The sequence below is a fragment of the Sceloporus undulatus genome, unplaced genomic scaffold, assembly GCF_019175285.1.
Source record: "Sceloporus undulatus isolate JIND9_A2432 ecotype Alabama unplaced genomic scaffold, SceUnd_v1.1 scaffold_17, whole genome shotgun sequence".
NCBI lineage: Eukaryota > Metazoa > Chordata > Lepidosauria > Squamata > Phrynosomatidae > Sceloporus > Sceloporus undulatus.
Genome location: NW_024802939.1, coordinates 1,091,867 through 1,107,190, shown reverse-complemented (window position 1 = coordinate 1,107,190; position 15,324 = coordinate 1,091,867). Strand labels below are relative to the sequence as shown.

At 40.2% G+C, this 15,324-nt stretch overlaps 1 protein-coding gene across 1 annotated transcript in view; it reads left to right on the top strand.

The window, feature by feature from the left end:
- LOC121917411 (transcription initiation factor TFIID subunit 4B-like) overlaps positions 1 to 15,324 on the top strand; it is a 112,030-nt gene that overhangs the window by 88,760 nt on the left and 7,946 nt on the right.

The following is a 15,324-nucleotide window of genomic DNA, read 5'->3' as shown; positions in this document are numbered from 1 at the left end:
ATGCTACCCAGTACTTGGTAATCATAAGACTTCACATATCGCTTTCTACCTATTTTTTCTACATAGAATTATCGTTTTAGAATATTAGCTTCTGACAGGGTTGTGGTTATTGTTCTTTGCTTTGCTGAAGAAAAAGGCTCCAACTCGTCAACGCCCTCCACTATTCAACACACTCCTGCTAGAGAGCTTGTACCAGCCCGTATTCTTATGGTAATTGGCCCTAAATTGTTCTCAGCAGAAAACATTTTCTTGACAATGTTTACTTCTGTTGCTATTTCATTGGGGGAAATTATATATATATAATCAAAATGCACTTTTCCATGTTCCCACATCTACCCTTTTGTATGGATGGTACCACCTGAAGGTCATCTAGCTCAGCTGCCACCATCCATTGACTTAAGCCCTAGAACAATCATGGTTAGGGGGAGGGGGGGTAAAGTCAGTGGGTGGTGCCTCAGACTGACATTGCCACAACTAGCATCCCCAACATTTCTTTTAAATCACAAATAGCCACACTTACAGGAATACAGGAACACCTTTCTACCCTTACATTACATTTTGCTTCAAAAGCACAAAACAGTTCTCTCATCAAGCAGACTTCTGTGGAAAATAGAGACTCTACACATCTCCTATTCTACTCATGATGCCAATGGGAAGATTGGGAGTCTAGACCCACATGATTCACATATGACTAGAATTCCCTCAGGTGCAGGATGCACCTCTTCCTAAGTCTCAGTGTATCTCTACCTTGTGACACCTGGGGTTTTATATCCCTCATTGGAAAAGCATCTCAAAGCATCATAATTGCCCAACTGGCCATTCTCTTTGGGGCAGTTGTCTCTTGGTGACTCGTAACTCCTTCATGACATTGACACACAATATATATAATTTAACCTAACATGTCCATAACCCTTGTTTACCTGGATAGGCTATACCCACAGCTGTGTTTGCCCAGATAATGGGAGAGCGCCATTATCACAACATCCAAACAAAAGGCAAGAGTTGAATCTGATGAAACAGATTCTATCATTCCAAAAAAGAGTTGTCCTGTTATTGGCAAATATAGAAATAAGAATACAAAATCTCAGGTTTTCTGTCATGTTTCAGCCATTAGTACAACCACAATACTGGCATAGATATATTCTAAATTTCCAGTGCGATGTACATACATACTGTAAATTAGGAGAGGGGTCACATGAGAAGGGAACAAAACAAAATTCAGGGCTCTGAAATACCTTTGTTAGTGTCACTAAAATAGCGGAAACACGGGTGTGGAAATGAATGAGACTATTGTGGCTGAGGATATTTTATTAGCAGCCAGGTATTTAGTCAAAGTATTCTAAAAATCAGTGTGTGTGTGTGTGTTGAAGTTCAGTACAGTGGTACCTCGGGATATGAAATACCCAGGTTACGAAATTTTCGGGATACGAAAAAATCCCATAGGGAATCATTGTTCCGGGTTACGAATGTTTTTTCGGGTTACGAAAAAAACTTTGGTGCTTTTTCGGCTTTTTCGCACGGAATCGCGGCTTTCCCCATCTAGCGGCCATGGCAATTCGGCTTACGAAGGCTTTCGGGTTACGAAAGCGGGCGCGGAACGAATTAATTCGTAACCCGAGGCCACCACTGTATTTGTAAGCAATTCATTTTCAGATGGTTTACCCACTTCAAACGCAACCTTGGAATCCAAAGAATGGGGTGGTTGTTTACTAATTGGTTAAACTAATGATAATTTCAGTCCAACAACCTTAGAAGACCACCACAATCTTTCACCTAATGGAAAGGAAAAAGCCCTTCATCACACATAGAAAAAGAAAGAGGCTTTAGTCTCTTTGATGGAGGTCTATCTGCTTGCACTTTTTGACCCTTCAGACTTTCAAGAAGCACTTGCAAGCCCACTTTTACTTTTCTTGGGATAACTGCCATCTGCCGGCCTAAGAGGGAATTCACCAGGCAGGTCCAGCTCCACCAGGACTAGCCTGAAAGGAAGGAGATCCGCTCTCCAAACTGCCATCCGCCGGCCTGAGAGGGAGTTCACCAGGCCAAGTCCAGCTCCATCAGGGCCAGCCTGAAGGAAGGAGACTCCGCCTCCAATACTGCCATCCGCAGCCTGGGAGGGAGTTCACCAGGCAAGTCCATCTCCATCTGGACTAGCCTGAAGGAAGGAGACTCCACCCTCCATACTGCCATCCACCGGCCTGAGAGGGTTGACCAGGCAGGTCCAGCTCCATCAGGACTAGCCTGAAGGAAGGAGACTCGCCCTCCATAAACTGCCATCCGCCGGCTGAGAGGGGTTGACCAGGCAGGTCCGCTCCATCAGGGCCAGCCTGAGGAGACTCCGCCCTCCATAACTGCCATCCGCCGGCCTGAGAGGGAGTTCACCAGGCAGGTCCAGCTCCATCAGGACTAGCCTGAAGGAAGGAGACTCCGCCCTCCATAACTGCCCTCACTCCAATCCATCTGCCTTGGTCCAGGCCTCAGAGGGAGAGAAGAACCACTGGACCTCATCTCCTTTCCCCCCACCATTCCCTTCTCCTTTTGTTTCATGTCTTTTAGATTGTAAGCCTGAGGGCAGGGAACTGTCTGATTAAAAATAATAATTGTAAGCCGCCCAGAGAGCCATTAGGGCTGAAGGGCGGGATATAAATACCTAAATAAATAAATAACCTCTAGGGGGGTAGCGAAAGTCTTCCTCTGCCTACATCACATTTAGCAAAACCAATTCTCTATCTCCAGAAGTTGTTTATTTAAATAATAATAATAATAATAATAATAATAATAATAATAATAAATTTTATTTGTATCCCGCCCCTCTGAGAACAATCAGGGCGGCTTTAAATTTAGCAACCTGCTCCCTGCCACCCCATAGGCATTCAGATAACTCTGGTAAGCCTTCAGGGTGGTGGAAATGGAGGATTCCTTTCCTGCTGTGTCCTTCAACCTTTGAATATTATGTCTATGTGAAATCTCATGGCCATCTGTCCTGAACTTGAACTGTTTGTCTTCAACTTGTTTAATCCCTTTTAAAACCCATCTCATATTTGACTGTTGCATTCTGAATAGTTCCTCCTTGGTGTGTTAATTTTTTAAGGCCTGAATCCTGAATCAACTAGAGTAGATACATTCAATTAATTGTATCTACTAGGGGAGAATGCTGACTAAACACTTAAGTCTTGTTGATTCAGTGGACCTGTTTTAGTTGGGAATATCAATAGGAATGAAACAATTGAGATCAACAGATTGAAACTGTTTATGCTTGTATGGAAAAAAATGGCACCAGCCATGCACAAAATAGAAGTATCAACAGGCTTGGGATAGCCCTACAAGGAAAGAGCCTCCAAAGCAGGCCAAAACAAGTCAGAAACAGAGAGTGTTGATTGAAAGGAACAAAACCTAAAATTGTGTGTGGAATAAAGTGATGGAAGGGGAAGATACAGGAAGAGAGGCATAGATATGAAAATGTAGAGAAAGCCATTTAATTCTCTGGATAGGTCACTTTCTGCCTTCTTGTTGTAATCTAAGAAGATAATTTTAATGTGCCTAATGACAGATGTGAGGGATGCCCATAAAAACTTAAGGTTTCATCTGACATTCAGTGCAAGTGAGTTGGACCCACTACCTCCAAAAATGAAAAATACACATCCACAACTAACTCAAAGAGGATTGCGCATGTTCATTAGGCATAGAATGCTAACTGATTAGAGTGAAAAGAGTACCCAGAGAAAGGAAGAGCTACAACTATGAGAGGAATCTGTGTGAATGTACTGTAGTGCTTCATTACAGAGTATCAATTGTGTATAATATGCTGTAGTTTCCCACTGTGAAGAGCCATTCAACATGTATTTTAGTGGTTGGTTCTCTTTTTCAGGCAGCCAAATGGACAAAGAAACCACTATAGTTGTTGTTTTTTAAAGCAAGTTCTCAACAACGGTAAGCTTCATCATGGCAGTAGGGCTATTTTCAAGACTGTGTTTTGAGCTAATTCATTTTAGATGCCATATGTTAGACTGAAGTTGTAGGGAGGTGCAAGCAACTTAGACTTCGGTTGTCCCTGCTGCTTCTGTTGCAAAGTGGGTTTCTGGATTTCAAACACTTTGAACATCTGTACAGGCGTAATTTGTAATGTGGAGTGTCTTTGGCTAATGACTAAATATAAATATCCTGAACTTTTAGGACTGTAGAGAGGGAGAGATGAGCACTACTTAGGATGATCTGCTTCTCAGAGCAACTATGGTAGAACAATATCTTGACTACCCAGCAGAAGCAAATTAATCTGCTAACAGGGATACTAACTTGCCTGTGAGCTTGGGTGTGTATCTTGAAATTTTAATAAATTAGTGGCTGTCTTCTTGCTGTATGTAGAATGAGCTTTTATCTGTCTTAATTACTGCTAAAAGATTTGAAATCATGAGCTTGGTACAGCAACTTTCCCAGGTCCCTCCCTTTACCATTTAGCTTTCATTAGATAAATCATTGTGTTTACTGTTAAGTAGGTAAAGACTACAAAAGAGCAAGGTAGTAATTACCTCTAGCTTTTACTTTTATATAATTCTAGAGGGTATGTAATGGCTGCCCTTTGGACATATTCTTGCTGTCGCTGATGCGACTCACACCATATTAAACACTTGTGCTGTAATCCTACATAACATTGTACATGAAAATGCTCATGGCAATGGAGTCATGAATCAGAGCAATAGAGCTCAACATTTTAAGCTGCATAAATGGAGGTGCTCATTAAGACAACCTGTACATACACTTTCTATGTTTATGAAGGTGCATATAAAATATGGCTGGTTACTGGCGTTTGGTTATTAAAGCATCTCCCAGCCACTTTATTCACCATAGAGGCAAATCTGGATTTGCCACATTAACCATCATCAAAGAGTTGCATCTTGTCTTAGCTCCCTAGGGATCATACCTGTGAAGTATGAATATGAGCATGTGTGTTGTATTTAGACATTTTCAGCATATAACTAATATATTTTGTGTTTTGGCTTTTAAAAAGTGGTGTTGTCCACACGTTGAATCCAGATGTGAATTGACCTGAAGAGGGTGCTTTCTGAAATATTATTTTGCCATGTAATGTGTAATAGAATAATTCTAATCTTTTATTTGTGGGAAAGAATATTAAGAATGACAGCTCCCAGACTCTCCTTCAGAGGTTTAGTTTTCTGAATCATGAAAGAGACCAATATTGTGCCTTTTTTCACCTGGAATGTTTTTTATTATTAATACAGTTAGTCTTCCATATCCATGGATTCTTTATCCACAGACTCAACTAATCCAGAGTTAGAAAATATCCCAAAATATTATTATTATTATTATTATTATTATTAAGCTTTATTTATATAGCGCTGTAAATTTACACAGCACTGTATATACAATCTATTTAAATAGATAAAATAGATAGCATAAGCCCGCCTATGGTGTACATTCTACAAAAATAATTAAATATAATACATATTAATACATGTTAACATTCAAACAATAAAATGTAGCAGACAACATATTAAAATAACATTAGATAACAAGCATGTAATCTCTGGGAATGCTTCCCTGAACAGTATTGTCTTTCATTCAGCTTTGAAGCTGGTTAAAGAGGTAATGACCCATGCTCCTGGGGCAAGGAGGTTCCAGGAGTGAGGGGCAGCAAGTGAAAAGGAACGGATCTGGGATAGGACAGTGAAAATCCTAGGCTGGGATAGCAGACCTTGACTACAAAAATGAAGGGCATGAGTGGGAAGGTAAGGAGAAAGAAGTTCTGATAAATAAGGAGGGGCCAGTCCATGCAGGTCTTTAAAAACTGAAGTTTGTAATGAATACAGAAAGAGAGGGGGAGCCAATGGAGGGATGACAATAAAGGAGAGATGTGATCGAAGTGATGAGCAGATGTGATAATATGTGCAGCTGAATCCAGTTTTAGACATATTGAGCTTCAGACACTGGTGCTGCATCCACTGAGAAACAGCTGAAAGACAAGATGAAACTTGCAGTTCAAGACCTGGAGAAAGAACAGGGGTGGAAAGATATAGCTGAGTGTCATCGGAGTACAGATGATAAGAAAAGCCAAAAGAACTAATGAGTTTTCCTAAGAATAGTGTGTAAAGAGAGAACAAAAGGGGTCCCAAAATAGAGCCCTGTGGAACTCCAACAGATAACGGAATGGGAAATGAAGCCTGACCACCCATGACTGCTGCAAAAGATCTGTCTGACAAATAAAATTTAAACCAGTTAAGAACCGAGTCTGAGAATCCAAGGTTGGAAAGTATATCAAGTAAAAGACAGTGATCAATGGTGTCAAAGGCTGCAGACAAATCGAGGAGAATGAGGACAGAATAAGGGCCATTAGCCTTGGCCTGCAAAAGATAATCAGAGATCTTTGTGAGGGCAATCTCTGTAGAGTGCCGTGGGCGGAAACTGGACTGAAAGGGATCTAAGATAGAGTTAGCCTAAGAAACTCAAGACAGCGAGAATAAACGACCCATTCCAAAACCTTAGAAAGAAAAGGAAGAAGAAAAATAGGATGATAGCTAGACAGAATAGAAAGGTCAAGAGAAGGTTTTTTCAGAATTGGGAAAACTAAAGCATCTTTAAAAACAGAGGGGAAAGAGCCCAGTAGAAAGAGAAAAATTAAAGATGTAGAGAAGCAAGGACAGAAAATAAGGTGCTAGAGAGATTAAAAGGTGAGAAGAAATTGCATGAAGAAAACAAATTGCAGGTTTGGAAGAGATCAGCAGCATAGAGACAGGAGGAAACGCAGTAAAGTTTTTAGTTGAAAGTGATTGAAGATTAGTAGTAGGTGAAAAATCGGGAGGAATGATCTCAGAATGAATAGTAATTATCTTGGGGATGAAATAGGTAGCAAAATCATTAGGAGAAAATAATGAAGAGGCAGGAGGAGAAGCGGGGATGTGGCCATGACCGTTTCTGAGCTCCCCCCACCATATGTAGCAACCGCAGATTCTCCAGTCCGCCTTGGAAGTTTCAGCACCCGCACTATAAGACAACCCCCGACTTTTGAGAAGATTTTTCTGGGTTAAAAAGTAGTCTTATATGCCAGAATATACAGTATTTCTCAGGAATTGGGGAAAGGTACTTCACACAAACCATTCTGTTACATAGTAAAATCTTAGCAGTGGTTATATTATTGTAAATGGATCAGAAGATGTGCATAGTCAAGTGGTTGTATATAAAATGAATTATGGTTTTCAAATATTTCTTAAAATCAAATAATCTTTTGGATATTGTTTTAAAGAAGCAGCTGCTTGCAATATATGCAGACAAGGAAAGCAAAGCATCCTAATAAATAAAAAGTGTTCTGTTCAGAGATGAGAGTATGGCCTTGAAATAGAAGAATATGGCTTGAGGGTATGTATATACTAGGAATTCCCAGAAAACCTAGAAAATTTAAATACGCAGAACTTGAATCACTTGAGTACAAAGATATATATTTCCAAGGCAGATGTCAACAGCAGGTTGACACACACATGTCTGATTCCAATTATTGTTTGTATCAGTCTTAAAGCAGCAGAACTTAAATGCTCCAGAACTTTGGCTTTAATTCAGATATAGATGTTCAGTGGATAGCAACACATCTTGATATTTAAATGTTAGTATTTAGCTCAACAGCCCACTATGATGTTCTAGAAGAAAGTAACTTCAAAAATTTGCTAAAAGAGCCAAAATGAGGCATTCCTTCAAACAAGACAACTTCCTGTTGCTCTACACCCTTTAAAGGGTGTTAATACTGTCCAAGAGGTCACAGGCTATGGCTAACACTGCCCCTGCAGGAAGCCTTGTTCAGAGCCTTCCGTTTTGAAAACTAGGGACCATGGCTTCTTTAAAGTGCTAGGAGTCTGGAGTTTTCTGTGACCACTTTTGATCATCCATCCCAATTTTGACTCAACAGTTAAGGAGGGAGGCCTGCTTTGAACTATATAGCAACATATGCAGAACAGATTTTAAATAAAACGTCGTTATATTAATGTATGAAAAGGTTTAAATACAGTGGACCCTTCTTATATGCTGGAGTTTGGTTCTAAGATCCCCTGTGGATAACAAAATCCATGGATGCTCAAGTCCCATTAAATATAACGACATAGCAAAATGGTGTCCCTTATAAAAAATGGAAAATCAAGGTTTGATATTTGAAATTTATACTTTTTTTTAACATTTTAAAACTGTGGATGCTTGAATCCTTGTGTAAGAAATCTGTGTATAAGAAGGGCCGACTGTATGTTTAACTATGGAAAGGTTCTGAATCTTTAATGTAGTCATTTTCTTTGTCACAATTCCTCTTTTGAAAAACGTTCAAGGGGGAGCCAATCAGAACTGCCATGATAGCAGACTGTAGTAATTGTGAATTTTTGGGGAGGCAGATGCATTGTGAAGTGTATCTAAAATCCAAAATTAAAGATTTTTAAAAAATTATTATTATTATTAACCTTTATTTATAAAGCGCTGTAAATTTACACAGCGCTGTACATACAATCTTTTTAATTGGACGGTTCCCTGCCCTCAGGCTTACAATCTAAAAAAGCAGGGCACCATGTAAGGCACTGGGAAGTATAAGATACGGATTCTCTCCCTCTCTCTCCCCCTTCCCCATTCCCAGTGTTTCTGTATTCTGCATGCTGCATATATATATATATATAATTGTTCAAGAAGAAACTATATTCCTGTTGTTGTTGTTGTTCCTTGCATTCAGGTTATTTTTTTACTTACAGCAACTGTAAAGGTGAACCTATCATGGAGGTTTCATGGCAAGATTTGTTCACAGAGAATTTGCCATTGCTTTTCTCTGAGGTTGAGGGAATGTCACTTGCCCAAAGTCACTCAGTGGGTTTCCTTGACCAAGCAGGGATTTGAACCTGATCTTCCAGAGTCCTAGTCTAACACTCAAACCATTACACGATGCCATATCTCAAAGGTAAGCTAATAATTATCACATGCTATTAGTAAGGTGAGCTTCAATTTTACGTTCACTTCAAATAGTACATTCCTACCACAGTTATAACTGACTCATTTCCTATAAAGGGGCCCCTGACGCCTAAACATCAGCTACGATCAGGTTCTCTTGGAGTATTATGCCAGTATGTCATAACTCCAAGCCATGCTGGAAGTTACACTTTTTGAGTAAAGTAGTATCTGATACTTGTTTACACAAGTAGTTCTCTTCCTCTGACAGTGCTGAATGTTGTTGTTGCCACTTTTATTCTAGGCATAACTTTGGAACTTCACTTTCAACTAGTACTGAACAAGATCTTGGCTTAGGATTCTATCTAGGTGATCTTCCACATAGTGGTCTTCCATCCATACAATTGTTAGGTGTGTGTTGCTCAGCCTATTGTTTTCTTCCTATTTCCTATATGCCTGAATATTAGTTCAGGAAGCAGAACTTTGCTCCTCTTAAGTATTGTGACAGGTACTGCTCCTTCTTAAAAATATGGATATAAAGTTTGAGCAGAAGAACAAAATAATCTCATTGATGGTGCCATATGTGGAAGGCTTTGTAGCACATTGGTTCTAGCATTCCATGCTTAGTGACCAGCAGGACAAAGGGATGCTGTGTTGACTGGGAAGAGCAATGGAAAATTAGGCAGGTTTGAGTGGGAAAGTGAATTTACTTGTTTGAATCATAGAGAGAAAAACTATGACTAGCTGGATCTTGTTCAGTGGTGATAATCTGCTGCTGTTAACCCAAGCCTAAAGATGAACATTGTAGATTAAATGAATTGGTTAGTGCTAGGTGCTGCAGGTATCCAATTATAACTAAGAATATTCCCAAAATAATGCCTAGGGAGGAACTTCCTGACAGTAAAAGCTGTTTGACAGTGGAACACACTCTCTTGGAGTGTGGTGGAGTCTCCTTTGGAGGTTTTTGAACAGATGCTGGATGGCCATCTGATGAGGGTGCTTTGATTGTGAGTTCCTGCATGGCAAAGGGTTGGGCTGGATGGCCCTTGTCGTCTCTTCCAACTCTATGATTTTAAGGGCAACTCATTGGAGATGCAAGTACTGTATTACAACTAGAGGTACTTTCAGGTAATTCCTAGGAATTCTGGAACAGAAAAGCAATGGCCAATCCATATTTCTGAGAACATACAGACCACTTGTAGCTGAGATGTATCTCCTTCCTTTGGTTAAACATACAGGTTCCTGGGCAAATGAAGAACAGACATGAACCACTTATAGTTTCTTTAAACTTTCATAATTAATAGTAGATCTAATCATACTAATCCCACAAGACAGACATTTGATCTGGTACTCTGAAACAAGGCTCAGGTTGCTTTTAAGAATTGATGCAGAGAAACTCTGTTTTTATAAAGTGGAGATGGAGAATCTCTGGCCTACAGTTTTGTTTGGGGGCTAAAGCTTCCATAATCCCTTAATACTGAAGTGGATTGGGACTTCTTTATGTCAAAAGTTCAAACCTATGGGAGTTCTCTTTGGATATGCTGAACATGGGAATGACTTGCTGATCATGATGATCCCCTAATGCAGGCCTGCACAACGTATGGTCTGTGGGGGGGGGGGGGGGGCATGTGACCCACCAAAGGATTTTGGGTGGACCATGAAGATGTGGAACAACTTCAGCAAGGACAGGCAAATGCTTACCCTGCAAGGCTCCTCCACTGCCCCACTTTCTCCTAAGGAGAAAGCCAGGTAGTGGTTGAGGATGGGCAAACACTTGCCCCGCAAATCTCCTCCACTGCCCTGCTTTATCCTGAGAAGAAGGCCAGGTGGTGGAGGAGGAAGAGGATGGGCAAACACTGCCCCTCAAGGCTCCTCCACTGCTTGGCTTTCTCCTGAGGAGAGGGCCCGACAAAGGAAGAGACAGACGGAATTAATATTAATTAATTAATATTGAATTAAAACCTATCTGTGGCTCTAAGAAGTTTAGCCTATTTTAACTTTGGGCACTACCAACAGCCAAGTTGTGCAGGCCTGCTCTTATGCAATTACAGTATATGGGTGTCTGTACACTTTCTGTGGAACTGATATATTTAGTTGGAAGAGTTCAGGAAGCAGGAATTTCATTGTTTGCACGTGCTTCAAAACACACAGTAAAGGATAGAGCTTTAGCTTCATTTCTCAGCTCCCTAGCAGTTGTCAGCTTAGGCCATGTGCTTGACATAAAATCTTTGCATGTAAATAGACTAAAATATTCCAGGCTGCCATTCATAGGTTTAAGCAATGCAGTTCACTGGTCCATAGAATACTCTTCCTGTAGAGATGAAAACTTAATTATTTTCTTGTATGAAAGATATCTGCAATTTAAATGACTAATTGTATTGTGGCTTTAGGCTGAATATATTGGTAACACAAATGGTGATGACATGTGAAGGGTCAAGAAATTTATAATTTTGATGAGGGGCTGCTTAAAATGAAGTGGCAACAAGCCAGAATATTTCAGTGTAATAATTGTCTGTTAAGTCAACATGACACACTTTTTACAGTATTTGTTACCTCCAGGTAAAGATTAAGGATCTGATGTAGCCACAGAAAGTGACATGCATACATGAATCTTGGGCATAATAGCGAATAAAATGACACTACATTTCCAGTAATTTGTCTCAATATGTAAAACACTCTGTTGGTTACATATGAAAAGAGTTGTAGAAATGTCACAGTGGAAACTGGCAGAGGAAGGCTGTAGAGCTGAATATTAACACTGGTTTCTTGGAGACCTATGACAGTTTCGTGAAGAATTAGTTTGACTGAAGATAACAGTTTTATAAATATATGCACTTAGTCTTTGACTGTTAAAGTGGAAACATGTCTCTGCTTTTCATACTGTGGTATGATCTGTCCCCAAACTTTGCACTTTTCCCCTGTCTTTAAATTAAAACTGTTATATTCTCAGGCACATACCCTTTTTATTTGCAGAATTTTCATCCCAGTAAGATACTTGTAACTTGTTGAGGGGCTGGTTTAAACTTACCAGGGTAACAAACACAGTTTACTATAGTTTGTTATTATACTGGTGTTTGTGTTCAAACTGAAACAATAGAAATTATTCAGTTCAAAGAACATTTAGAATGTTAGGATCTCTTGCCGACTAACAGTAGGTATTTCATTGTTTCAGACTCCTGGTTTCATTGCTACTTGCGGGATCCTAACCATGCAGCTAATACACTCCTAATAGAGGAGAGGGAGTTACTGCATATAAGACTTGCTGATTTATAAGTTAAAAGCTACTTGGATTCTAAAGGTAAAGGTTTCCTCTTTGACAGGGTTGTCAAGTCGTGTCCGACTGTAGGGGGCAGTGCTCATCTCCATTATTAAGTCAAACAGCCAGCATTATCAAAGATCATGTGGCCAGCATGACTGCACAGAACACGGTTACCTTCCCACCAAAGTGGTACCTATTTACTTGCACTTTTACATGCTTTAAAACTGCTAGGTTGGCAGAAGCTGGGACTAGTGACAGCTCGCTCATCATGCAACTCTTGGGTCTCAAACTGCTGATCTGCCAACCTTGCGATTGTTGGAGTCAGCATCTTAACCACTAAGCTACCAAGTCCCTTACACTCTGCTTCCTATTAATAAAGAGTGTATTTTTACCTGAAGCTTTTTAAAAAGTTTTTTTTAAAAAAATCAATGATAGCACATCATAATTGTAGGCAGTGACAAATAAACTAAGTGTCATTGATTCAAAAACTTTGGTGCCACTCTAGAAGAAAGGTGGGATATAGATAATGATGATGATGATGATTCATGATGATGATAAAAGAACAGATCAGGCAGACCTAAAAGAACAGGCCTAAAAACCACCATGCAGTATGAAATACCACCCTTCCTTCCGTCTAGCAGTCAGGATGCTTCTGAGCTATGAGGCAAAACCAGCTTTCTCTGTTCTTAAGCCAAAAGCATTAAAAACTAACACACTACCACTTGGTCATTAGATTTAGTACCATACTTACTTGAAAAAAAGTATACCCAGCCTTATAAGGAGGTACGTTTATTATCAAGTGATGAAAAAAATAGGAATAAAATACACAGAGTAACATCTGGGGAAAGTAATGTAGGCAAAATGTAATAAAAGCTTAATCTAGCCCTTGCTACACATACCTAAATAGGGGTCTTGCTGGAGCAAAATATTGGTAACAAAGTAACAGAAGACTGAAACGTACAAGGCAAAGCAAGTTGTGAGATGCCAGGATAATTCTAGCTCCTAGATTTTATAGCTGAAATCCCTTATCAATTCATAGTGTTTCCTATTAACCAATTGCAAAGTTGATATTCCCAGAGCTGTTGTCATTTCTGGAAGAAGCAGTATCCCATGAGAATGTAGCTGAAACTGTTGCTCCTAATTAACAGCTCTTCAGCTTTGACTTTGAAGACCTCAAAGAAATAGATAGATAATGCAAGTGGCCTAATGATTTTTTTAATCATGTTTTCAAGGAATGAAAACAGTTGGAAACAGAACTGGAACTCTTCATTTAAAGACATAAACTAAAAAATTTTTAAAAACCAAATATTACTGGAGACATTCTTGAACATGGAAGTAAACTATAGAGCTATGTTACAAGGCTTCATTATCATTGAGTTATATCCAGTGATGTCCTCACACTGAATGGTGTGAGCCGCTGCTTCTGAATTTATGACCATGCAAAAATTCATATCGTGTTGGGAAAAATACTAACATCCTAGATTTCAATTAGGAGAATTTACTACTTGGTTAATACTTGGATTGGAGACCATGAACAAATACCAGGTGCCATTACTATATTTCATAGGAAGGAATTAGCAAAACCACCTCTGAGCATTCCTTGCCTAAGAAAACCCTATAAAGTTCATGAGGCCACCATAAATCAACAGGCAATTTCAACGCACACATCCAGGAACCAGATACAATTTAGAGATTCAAGAACAAAATCTTATGTGGATTAACAACTCTGAATAAACACTTTGCAAGATGCAATTTCTTGAATTCTTGAGGTCAGGATTCTCCATGGGGAGACAGAGCCTCAGGTTTCACCGAGATACAACTGCTCTATGTCCTTCCCACAAGACTTGTCTTCCCCCTAGGCTCACTCCCAACATAATTATATAGTCGCTGAGATGCATCCAGCTAGGTCCCACACACATAGTAACAAAGGCATCCTCCAGGCCCTCCTGAGGGATCTGTGAATCATTGTGCATCTGCTTATAGGGACATCACTGAATGCCTTTGAGCCTATCCTGGCTATGTTGATGGGATGCACAAGAGGATGGTGCATCTCAAGGGTTGTTGTACAAGGGAGGTAATAAATTTCTGTCCATGCAAGGACCATAAAAAACTTATATCATTAACAGGATGCCAATCATAGTGTTTTGAGTGTCATGTGTCTAAAAAGTGCTGCCTATGAAAATGCACCTTCTGATTGCAGTTGGAGGTCTACTGTAACTTTTAACATTGGGGAAGTTTTGCTAGATTACATTTTTCAGAAAGTAGCCAAGGCTTGTAGATTCTTTTTGTACAATATTGCCAAAATCCGACCATATCTCTCTGCCTCTACTGCCAAGATCCTGGTCCATTCCCTAGTGATCTCACGACTTGATTACTGTAACGTCCTCCTGGCTGGGCTTCCTCTTTCTCACCTTCGTCCTTTAATCTCTGTCCAGCATTCAGCTGCACGCATTATCACTTCCACCCACCGCGCTGACCACATCTCTCCTGTGTTGGCATCCCTTCACTGGCTCCCCCTCCCTTTCCGCATTCAGTATAAGCTCCTGATGACGACATTTAAAACCCTCCATGGACTGGCTCCTCCTTACTTATCAGACCTTCTTTCTCCTCACCTTCCCACCCCTCCGTTCTGGTAGTCAAGGTCTGCTGTCCCAGCCCAGGATTTCCTCTGCCCCATCCCGGATTCACCCCTTTTCACTTGCTGCCCCTCACTCCTGGAACCTTCTTCCCCCACAAGCAAGAGCCATCACTTCTTTAACCAGCTTCAAAATGGAGTTGAAAACCATCCTGTTCAGAGAAGCCTTCCCAGGCATTGCATAATTGTCGCTTACTATTTGATGATCTTTTGGTGCCTGTTTATCAAACCATTTCCTGTATTGCTATGTACTGTATATGCATTATCCTACTTGAGAGTATGTATTTTCCCTGGAAAATGCTTAACCATCCATTATGAAGCCAAGCCCTCCCTCCAGTCCATCTGCCTTGGTCCAGGCCTCGGAGGTAGAGAGGAACTGTTGGACCTCTTACCCTTTCCCTCCACCACTCCCTTCTCCTCCTGTGTCATGTCTTTTTAGATTGTAAGCCCGAGGGCAGGGATCCGTCTAATTAAAAAGATTGTATGTACAGCGCTGTAAATTTACACAGCGCTG